Genomic DNA, 11,214 nt, shown 5'->3' with positions numbered 1-11,214 from the left:
CATTTTTTTCCTCAGTCATTAAATGCGTCAACACTATGAATTTCAACTATTTTCTGTACATAAACACATCAGTTAAGAGCATGGATTTTGATGCCTTTTTGGGTTTAGTAAAAATCAGACATAGATTAGGGCCATACAGTTTGATTCATAAATTGAGAAATCTTGCTTTTGCTTTATTTTCTATTTTTAAACTACTACCTCTATCAAAGAACCTGCAGCACATTTTTTGTTATAGAAAATCGGAATTGGCCAAGTTAAGAATCAGCAGGTCACACTTTAAAAAAAAGCAAAATGGACAGAAATCGGTATTGGCTGGGAGAAGAGTGTTAGGTGCATCTCTAGATTTAATCTGAATGTCAGAGCAGTGAAAGCAACACTATCAGTTATTTGCTGCTTAACAGGCTGATAATACACCTCTCTTTACACGTAGATGTAATAGAAAAGCTGACAATGTAGGAACTATTCTTCCTCCCACTGAATAGATAAACCAGCAGAAACAAGATGTCACAAAACCCAAAAGCAAAAAACTACTGCCGTCGTCTTCTTGTCATCCCTCAGATGTCGTTGAGGTCATGCTCCTAACATTGATCATCTGAACTCGAAGAAAGTATGGACGAAGCAGAGGATTTCCTTTTTGTTTTCCTCCTATTCTACTAAGTTCAATATAAACCTACATCTATTGCTTCACAATGTTACAGAAGACTTATTTCTTGTTTTCAACTTTAACCAAGACAGCTAAATGAACAGAAAATTGCTCATTCAGAATAACTGATGTGAATGTATCTGCAAGGAGTTCTTGGTATGCAAGTAGAAAGTGTGCAGATGGGAGAAAAACGATTCCAACTTTATTAAATATAAAATTGTCTTCTGACCTCATCATTTTACTTACTGTTATCTTAAATGATACATAAACATCCAGCCAAGGGACAAAAGAGTGAAGACATTTTTTGCCTTCATGTTGATGTGCATTGTCCCAGAAAATCTACTCAGACAAACTTGTATGTACAGGATATTTAGATGTGTACAAAAGTAATCATCTGTAAGTGTCCTTTTCTTTACCTGCCCTGAGGACACTAAAAGGTCACGTCTCCAGCATTCAGAGAAAATTACTTCAAATTATCTGAGCAGGAACTCTCAAATGAAAACAAAATGTATCAATAGAGGAAATTTGTTTGAAGCAGGTGTTTTCTGTGGTTTCAAATCATCACAATTTCTTTTGGGTTTCTTCCTCCTGAACAACTTGAAGCATCCCAGTCTTCCAGTATTAAGCTAACAGGTTCAAAGATTTGTTGTTTATCTATGCACCCTGTATGACTCGCATCCATATGTACATGTATTAATGAAGACACAAAGCCAAACCCATGCTGACTCACCACCAGACAGTCTGAAAATTGAACTCATGGCCGTCACCTTCCTCTATTGTCGGATGATGTCATAATGCAATAATGTACATATGAGCTGCTGCTTTTATACTCTCCTTCACCTTCATTAGCAATACTGCAACCTGTAGGGGCCTGAAACTGGACCCAGGTTCAGAAAACTGATGTGAAGTTAGCAAAGATGTACTTGCAAAACTGAGAAAGTATTTCTCTGTGTGTGCTTTTGAATAAAACTTAACATTTAACATTTGTTCTAAGTTTATCTTCCTCACTAACTTGGAAGCATTGGGAAAACGGTATATAATAATGCAAGAGTTGTAAGAGAAGATTACCAAGATTGGGTTTCATTGTAAAGCATGTTTCTAGTATTTCCTGAACTGAGAGCATAAACCTGCTGGTTTAGGTTTGTTAAAGAGACCGAAAACACTTGTAATATATACATTCAACAGATTTTAGCTCTGAATTTATTCTTCTCTACATGTAATAAAAAAAAAGCAAAAATTCATTTTGTAGGATTGACCTCTATGTACAGTATTTATTTTCTCTGAACTTGTTTTTTAAATTATGAAATGAAAAATATGCAAATGTAAAATTTGTCAAGTTGACTTATGTCTTGTTTGTTTTACATTTTCTTTCTGTAAATGTGTTTTCATTAAAAACAAGTCAACAGCATTCATAGATCATGTTTTTTTTAATGAGCATTTAGAGTCAAAAGCATTTTTGGGATATCAGACCAAAAAAAAACATAAAATTATTGAATGACAGAAAATATGGTTTTACTTAACAGTTCTGGTCAGAAGTTTACAGCCACTCATGAATATAACTTAGAGCTTTCTGTGATTTTACTAGTAAGGCGCATGGAACAATAAAGATTGTTTAGAGGTCTGGGGAAGAGTCAGATTGGATGTGATGATACAACATCTGGGCGAACTTGATGGAGGTTTAGGAGGAAGTGATTCAGCATGAAGGTACAGTCTCAGGGAACTGAACCAGCCCCGCCCCAAACATAAACTAGAAACAAGAGGACAGCAAGTAGAAATGGAAAATAAAGCCAGGAAGCAGAGGAAGATGGAAGAAAAGGCACAGGGAAGGTGAGGTCAAAACCAAGTAACAAACTGAGGTGGATGACGGAGCTTGGCATTAGTAGGGTAATTAGGTGTGGTTGAGAAGTGTCCCCCCCCCAAACCTCTCTTAACACTAACTTCATTTATTTGAAGTGTTTTTTATCCCAGGTAGGATGACGAAACAAAATGGGACGAGATTTGATTTTATTGTGGATTATCTCTCATCCATAGAGTGTCAGAGCTGTCACAGAACTTTTTATAGAAATATTACTGTGTTTCATTTTCCATTAATTGGTTTCTGGTTGTGGACATGACTTTCAAGTTGATTCTCTACAGAGTAAAGGTCAGGGCTTTGGGAAGACCTTCAGCCTGCTTTTGTCATATTGTAAAACCATGTGACCCTTGAGCATGTAACAATTATGGAGGAAGAGCTATGGTTAAACAGGTTTATTGTTAAACAGATTTCAACTGGATGGTCCAGGAGCTCGGTTTCTTCGGGCCGGTTCACTGAGGAAGAGAGAAGGGAGAGTATGATTGGTAGAGGCGATTGGGACATCAGAACTGATGGTGAGTGAATCTTACTGTTGTAGGCTGCAGTAGTGTTTCTGGAGGTGGTGAGTAATGTCACGGAGGCTGAGGTTGACAGGAGTGGTAGTCAGGTTACGTTGGTAACTGTTAGGTACCCCAGATGGTGGTTCGAGATGTTGGAGGGTGGACAGGCAGGGAGGCACAAGGCAGGAGATCCAAGAGAGCGGTTGGGGACTTTCTTAAGCAGGCAGGTTCTGGGAAGCTGGAGGAGGCTCTCGATGGTGGAAACACAGTTAAGTGCCTTAACCAACAGAGGACGTGGACACGGGACATCAGACAGGAGTGATCCATGGCTGGGTCTTCAGGGTCTGATCCGCTCTAAAGAAGGAAAACTCAGGTGAGCAACAAGTCAAGGCAACAAGAGTTTATTGAGCTAGGTCTGCTGGTCTGATTACCACTCTGGGCGAGTAAACAATCTGACGCTTCCTTCCAGGTTCCAGCTGCTTATGAACTCTGTCCTTGATGAGATCTGATGGAGAGCAGCTGTGAAGCTGCTCCTGTCTGTCGCACCCTGCAGGTGAGAGAAAGGGAAAACACACCAGCAAACCATACAAACCTGTGCTGAGCTCCATGACATGACAGCTTTATCCATTCTAAACCAGATTTTAATGTGTGTTTGGGATCACCATCCTGCTGGAACACCCAGTTGTATCCATGCTTTAACCATCTGACCCAAACTGTCACTCTCCGATAAAAGGAGATGCCCGTTAAAGAACAACCCTGGTACAACCACAAAGTAGTAAGTCTAGCTCCAGCATAAATTGGGAGGGTACTTTAATATTGATACCAAGCATGAATGACATTTACAGCTTCCCACATGGACAAGCATAAAAGGTTTGTGTCCAGAGAAGACAAAGATTGAGCTTTTGGCCACAAAGACAAAGTACTGTATATTGGAAGGAATCAAAGGTGAGGTTTTCGAACCAAATGACACTGTACCATCTGCCAAGCATGCTGGTGGTAGCAGCATAATGTTTTGCTAAATAGTATTTTAGCAGCAAATTAAGTAAGAACTTTATTGATCCGCAGGAAATTGTTGGGCCAGGATTCCAAACAAACTATGTGGATGAAAAATGAAAAGTGAGCACTACTCCCAAATTATCAAACTTTACCTCACAACAACAACTCCTTGGTTAAAATGTGGACACAGTTGAAACAAGGCAATGACCCCAAAACATTAGTCAAAATTGCTTTAGGAAAGGAAAAAAAATATAATTTTTTTAAAAGTCTTTAAAAATCATTAGTTATTTGTTGCATCATTATTCCACCCTGGAAAAAGAATATGCATCACTAATCAACCAGAAGTGTATGTAAACTTCTGCCTGGAATCTCATTTGTGACAAAGTTGTCAATTTCTCATTAAAAAATAAAAATGCAATTTTCTGCTTTTTAAAGTGTTAAGTTACATTTGCTAGTTATGTACTGGTATTAAACCAGAAGCTTCTGGAACCAGATAGTCACTGCTAGCTCCCAGGTTGGTGACTTGAATGCAGATGAGGAAGTGTGAGCTTGAACTAGGCTGAGGATCCTCTCAGCACTCCTCTTCAGTCTGTGTGTCTAGCAATTGGGCATCAGACACTGAACAACTCCACAATCAAATCCATAGTCCAAAATCCAAAGGCATTATCCATAAACAGGCAATGGTCATTCACAAGAAGGCAGATGGAGGTATACTTAGCAGATGGTTCAGGAGAGAATCAATAGTCAGAAATGAGGGTCGACATCAAGCTTTCAGATGAGCTGTAGAGATCCATCATGAAGGGAATAATCCATGGGCATGATCATGGTCAATACGAAGGAGATAGATGAGAGCGGGAAAAGGCCGTTGGCTTTCCACTGACAAGGTTGTCAATAATCTAGCAGAAAAACAGAGACCGTGAAATGCTTAAGTAGTGCAGTGCACAGGTGAAGCAGGGAGACGATTAGGCATGGTACAGGTGGGCTGAATAAGGCTCATTAGAGTCGAGAGACATGGCAGAAGAAAACAGGGAGGCATGTAAATATATTTACGTGACTGGCATGGTATGACAGAAACATGAATCATTACAGAATGAACAGCATAGCTAGGACAACCTGTCCTGGAGTACGCACTTTCACCCACTAGACACAGGAGTAAGCTCAAGCTCCTAAATAGGACTGAGTTGGCTTAGAGAATCAGTCGGTGAAGGAAACATTTTCAAGACATTTTGTTTAAAGGAAGAAATTTAAACAATCTAAAAATTATCACCAAAATCAACACCAAAGCAGCAATTGACACGAGAGAAATTCCAACTATATACTCACTGTGTGTGTGTGACACTAGCTCTGAAACCTCCCTTGAGATGAAGTGGATTGTGAAGTATTTCACTATCAGTCCCATCCAGCAGACCCAGAATTCCAAACACAACATTTGAATTTATCATAAAAGACTGTCTATTTCAACTGCTTTGATGTAACCAGATTAAAGATGGCTTAAAAAACTTCTGTCCGTTGAGTCGAGAAATGTTGGGACCCGATAGTTTTGTACTGTAAAAACCTCACCAAGTTTCAAGACTCAAACAGAGGCCAGTATGATGGTGCCATGATTCCCAAAGTAATCACACGTTGTCAGATTACAACCACAAATTTCTATGTATCCTTATCGGGTTTTATGTGACAGATCAAGTCAATGTGGTGTAAAACTGAGAAATATGTTTTTTAATTTTTTCCCAAATAAATCAAAAAGGTGTGGGATCCATCTGTAAGCATCCTTTATCTCTACATAAAATCTAGTGCACTCATCTGCCTTGAAAATACCAAAACAGTAAATAGAGTCCATCTGTGTGTAATCTTATCTTATAACCAGCTGTTCTGTGAAGACTCCAGAGGTTTGTTAGATAACATTAGTAACCAAACAGCATCATAAAGACCAATGAACACAACAAGTTGAAGTGGAATGCACAGCTAGGTTTTCAAACAATATTTCAAGCTTTGAACATCTCACAGAGCACTGTTAAGTTCATTGTCTGAAAACTGAAACGGTATGGTACAACTGTAAGCCTACCAAGACATGGTCAACACCTTAAGTGACAGACTGAGCAAGGAGCGGATTCTTTAAAGAAGCACCCAAGAGTTCCTTGGTAACTCTGGCCTTGGTGGAAGAGTGACAAGAAGAAAGCCCAAGCTTAAAGAAAACCGTATGGTACAAGTCATGGAGGGGCACAATAAACATGTAGAAGATGTTTTGGTCAGATGAGACAAAAATAAATCTTTTTGGTCTACTTGCAAATGCTGCGAGTGGAGATAAACTAACACAGCACATCACCATGTATATACGGTAGATTATGGATGGTGGCAGCATCATGCTCTGGGGATGGGTTTTGTTTCACCAGGAATGGGGAAGCTGCTCAGAGTTGATGGGAGTATGAATGGAGCGAAATTCAGGAAAATCCTGGAAGAAAACCTTTTAGAAACTTGAGTTTGGGGTGGAGGTTCACCTTCCAGCTGGACAACCACAAATATACAGGCAGCTGTAATAAAATTGTTTAGATCTAATAATATTTCTGTTGGAATAGGACCAATGAAAGCCAGACCTAAAGCCAATTGAGTATCTCTTGTATGACTTTAAAACTACAGTGCACAGACGTTTTTAATCCAACCTGACTAGTTGGATGACATGAGCATTTTTAGAAACAAGAAAAGACACAGACTTAATGTTATGATTTGGGGTTGTTTGGTTTTGGGTTTTTTCCTTATATGTTTTTCACTGCTCAAGTTTTGAATTAGGCTTCTGTTTATTATTTTTCTGGTCATGTTTTAGTCTTGGTCAAGTTTGGCTTTGTTTGTTTATTAGAGTCTCTGTTTTTGCCGCAGCCACGTTTTGTTCTGTCTGTCAATTAAGTTTATTCGGTTCACCTGCTCAAAGTTAATCTGTCTTCTTGCTCCACATGGTTTTCACTCCATATATACACACCTGTTCAGTTAGTCATCGTGGAAACATTTCTCAAACCAAGTCTTGTTTTTTTGATCATGCCTGTCTTGCCTGCCCGTTTGTTGTTTTGTTCCTGCCTCCTGTTGTGAGGGAGTTTTAGTTATTAAAGCTTTTTACTTACCAACATGCTACCTTCTAGTCTGCATTCTGGGGTCCTATATCTCGCAAACCATAACAGAATGTTTCCGCCATCCATGGACCCCGTGGATAAACAGAAGGCAGACGCCTTGGATCGCTGGGTTGAACGGCAGAAGGAGGAGGCGATGAGGAATCTGCTGACCGACCTGGAGGTTCTAATCTCTTCACTGCTGCTGGGGGAGATGGAGCGTGAGGCGGTTCAGCGCCGTTCCCCTGGCTGCGCACTCTGGTCCGGCAGTGAAGTCTTCGGCTTCCTGCCACCGCAAGAGACGTCGGCGCGGAGCCCCTTCCTGTGGTTCGGCTGCCGAGGAGGTGGTTTCCCTTCCAGCCGACATGAGGGCTGCAGCAAGTAGTCCCGCATCCTCGTCTGCCACAGCACGGTCTGCCAGGCTCGTTGCAGCTCCGCCCATGCCGTCTTCGCTCGCTCCAGCCCATAGCACTCAGTCTTCGCCTGATGAACTGGAGGAGCGGCTAAGGTTCTACGCACGCCAAATAAGGAACTTTAGGAGGACCAGTCTCATGTATTCCTCTCCGGAGCTGATGGAGAGGATCAGGCAGATGGAGAGGGATTATGAGACTGCAGTAAGGCAGTTTTACTGCCGTCCACCTCCTTCCACGCCAGGTCTCCAGGGAGTTGCTGCTGCTGCAGAGCAGCCCACGCCAGGTCTCCAGGGAACTGCTGCTGCTGCAGAGCAGCCCACGCCAGGTCTCCAGGGAGCTGCTGCTGCTGCAGAGCAGCCCACGCCAGGTCTCCAGGGAGCTGCTGCAGCTGCAGAGCAGCCCACGGCAGGTCTCCAGGGAGCTGCTGCAGCTGCAGAGCAGCCCACGCCAGGTCTCCAGGGAGCTGCTGCAGCTGCAGAGCAGCCCACGCCAGGTCTCCAGGGAGCTGCTGCAGCTGCAGAGCAGCCTCAACCCCCTCCACACGGCGCAGAGGACGCCGTAAGAGGGACGCCCCGGCTCAAGTCATCGGGGGCCCCGGCGACTCCTCTGCCCATGCCACTGAGGGTCTCGGCTGACGCCTCTGCTCCTGCTCCTAGTCTGCAGGGGTCCAGTGAGGAACTGGTCCTCGTTCTGGCTTCTGAACCCTGCGACGAGGGGTTCGAGGAGGAAGCGCCGCCGAACCCTGTTCATGAGAGGTTCAAGGAACAGTTTGTCCTCGTTCTGGCCTTTGAACCCACAGACGAGGGTTCGCCAGGCTCTGCTTCGGCCTCTGAGGGTTCGCCAGGCTCTGCTTCGGCCTCTGAGGGTTCGCCAGGCTCTGCTTCGGCCTCTGAGGGTTCGCCAGGCTCTGATTCGGCCTCCTGACCAACCTGCAGGTTCCCGTCGCAGGCCGCCACGGTCTCTACGCTTCTGTCGGCCTCCACGTCTTTGTCGCAGGTCTCCACGGCTTCGCTGAAGACAGCCCAGAACTCTGTGCCTGCTGGGGACAACCTCCTGGTCGCCCGCCGGAACTTTGTTTTTGTTTTTGGCCCTCCTACCGAGGCCCCCACTGCTCGCCTTGGTCGGGTTGTCTTTAGTTTGGACTCTTGTGGGCATCTGGTATCCGCCCTTAAGAGGGGGTTCTGTTATGATTTGGGGTTGCTTGGTTTTTGGTTTTGGGTTTTTTCCTTATGTTTTTCACTGCTCAAGTTTTGAATCATGCTTCTGTTTAGTATTTTTCTAGTCATGTTTTAGTCTTCATGTTTTGTCAAGTTTGGTTTTGTTTGTATATTAGAGTCTCTGTTTTTGCCGCAGCCACGTTTTGTTCTGTCTGTCAATTAAGTTTATTCGGTTCACCTGCTCAAAGTTAATCTGTCTCCTTGCTCCACATGGTTTTCACTCCATATATACACACCTGTTCAGTTAGTCATCGTGGGAACATTTCTCAAACCAAGTCTTGTTTTTTTTGATCATGCCTGTCTTGCCTGCCTGTTTGTTGTTTTGTTCCTGCCTCCTGTTGTGAGGGAGTTTTTGTTATTAAACCTTTTTACTTACCAACATGCTACCTTCTAGTCTGCATTCTGGGGTCCTATATCTCGCAAACCATAACACTTAAGGCTCTAGATGTGCCAAATGTAATATTAAAACACTGAAATGCATGTGTCATTCTCCTTCCACATCATAAAATACACTAAAGTTTGTTCCTGCAAAGTAACATAATATGGGAAAGTTGTAGCTGCATCAGTTGTGTAAAACGATACACAAAAGCTGTATATTTGAATATGCCTTGGAGTTGGGCCACTTCCTTATATTTCCTTAATCAACAAAGTAACACTTTCACTAAAACAGTAAGATGTGCTGACAAAATCTTTCACTCTTGACCTTAGCAGCACAACAACGTGAGCCCTGATAGGAAGTTGCTCTCCCTTCTCCTCCCACTAATTGTATCGCAGGATCTTCTAAAAAACATTAACTTAAAATTGAAAATCCAGCTCTAAAATAAAATAAAACCTAAGGTACATGTTTAGGTTGCAAAGTGTAACATATTGTTTTGCAATGCATCCAGAAAATTGTGAAGAGCACAGAGACCTGAGCTGAGGACAGACCAAGAAAACTGGACTGAAGTAGAAGCTTTTAACCAGCTTGATGATTTACTGCACACTCAGCAGTTCATGCTTTTTGGACATTGTGTTAGAAGTCCAGTTAAATGATAACCAGGCAACTTTGGTTTCATGCAGCTTACACATACGACAAACCTGAAGAACGGTTCATTTATTCAGGTTGCAGACAAACAACTGATCCTAGATTAGACATTAAGATGACAAAAGATTACTGATTAATGTTTTCATAAGAAGACTCAATCTCAAGAATCACCTGAATGTACATTGTGGCTGTGTGTTGTTTCCAGATTACTTGTCATCTTGGAGCGCAGGTAAAATATGCCAATAAAACTGTATTTGGTTTTCATCATAGACAAAATCTCTTTGACAGAGGGAACAGAAGTTCAGGCTGAGGTTAAATTCTCAGATGTGGTCAGGTTTGACCAAACAATTTTTTTTGGGCAACATTCAAAACAGTTTTTGTTAGTTAAAAAAACTACATCCTGAACATACAGCCCCGACAATAAAACATGGTGGTAGCAGCATCATGCTGTGGAATTGATTTTCTTAAGCAGCAACAGGGAATCCGGTCAAAGTTAACAGTGTGTTAAAATGTCCTAGTCAAAGTCCAAATCTAAATCTTACTGAGAATCTGTGGCTACAATTTAAATGCTTATAGATGCTCCAACCTGACTGAGTCTGAGCTACACTTTATAGCCAAAGGTACTGGGTCACACTATCAAATGAATCTGGGTGTTCCAATCACTTCCATGGCTGCAGGTGTATAATGTTTGGTGTGGAGAACCGTGACTGGCCTGCAAAGAGTCCTGACCTCAACCTTCCTGAAAACATTTGGGATGAATTAGAGCAGAAGCTGCAATTCTGGTTTTCTCATCTAACTATAAACACACTCCTAACCCTTGAGGAAAAGGTTTACAGAATAGTTAAAGTTTCTGTTGCTGGCAATGGTGGGTCCATCAACAAACTGGATCTCATAGATTAAGAATAGGATGTCATCAAAGGTCATGTACATGTAAAAGTAGACAGACAAATACTTTTGGTAAAATGGTCAATTTTGTAATGAAAAATGGGCAAAACTTTCAGTCTTTCGTTTTGCAAAGCTGACAGAAACAGACCCCAAAAGACAGCTGTAATCGAGAAGAAATGTGGTTTAAAACAGATTTTTTGTTGAAAAAAATGCCGATTACCGTGTTTGAATTATTATTCGTTATTAAGTGTTTCATTTTAGGATGTAATGTTTCCAGAGGTAAAAAATGTTTATTTGAACCCCTACAAACAACTAAAGCACTGTGGATTAAAACATTAAATATGAGGTGTAATTAATTTTGCACATTGTTAAAAAAGGATTAGATATTCAAACATGAGTCGATGGATACAAATAAAGTTCAACAAGTCATTTGCTGTCAGGGATTTCCACAAGCTTTTGATTGTCAACACATACAATGCAAAACCTTTTTATATTTACTGCACTAAATAGCAGCTCAAGTCAATATCAGCTGATTGTTTCTAAGAGGTCACAATCTATCACATTTCAACTTGCTGATAAAATTTAGCAT

The 11,214-nt window shown here is 41.7% G+C and overlaps 1 long non-coding RNA gene across 1 annotated transcript; it reads right to left on the bottom strand.

Annotated features, from left to right (window-relative positions):
• Nucleotides 1-2,875: 2,875 nt before the first annotated feature.
• Nucleotides 2,876-4,885, bottom strand: LOC124871457. The gene is made up of 3 exons (XR_007039023.1): nucleotides 3,427-4,885; nucleotides 3,026-3,349; nucleotides 2,876-2,950 (listed from the first exon to the last, which is right to left on the bottom strand). It is a non-coding gene; the product is annotated as an uncharacterized LOC124871457 (long non-coding RNA).
• Between the last annotated feature and the right edge of the window lie 6,329 nt (nucleotides 4,886-11,214).

The sequence above is a fragment of the Girardinichthys multiradiatus genome, chromosome 7 (assembly GCF_021462225.1).
Source record: "Girardinichthys multiradiatus isolate DD_20200921_A chromosome 7, DD_fGirMul_XY1, whole genome shotgun sequence".
NCBI lineage: Eukaryota > Metazoa > Chordata > Actinopteri > Cyprinodontiformes > Goodeidae > Girardinichthys > Girardinichthys multiradiatus.
Note: the sequence above shows the minus strand (reverse complement) of the source record. Positions and strands in the feature narration are given on the sequence as shown.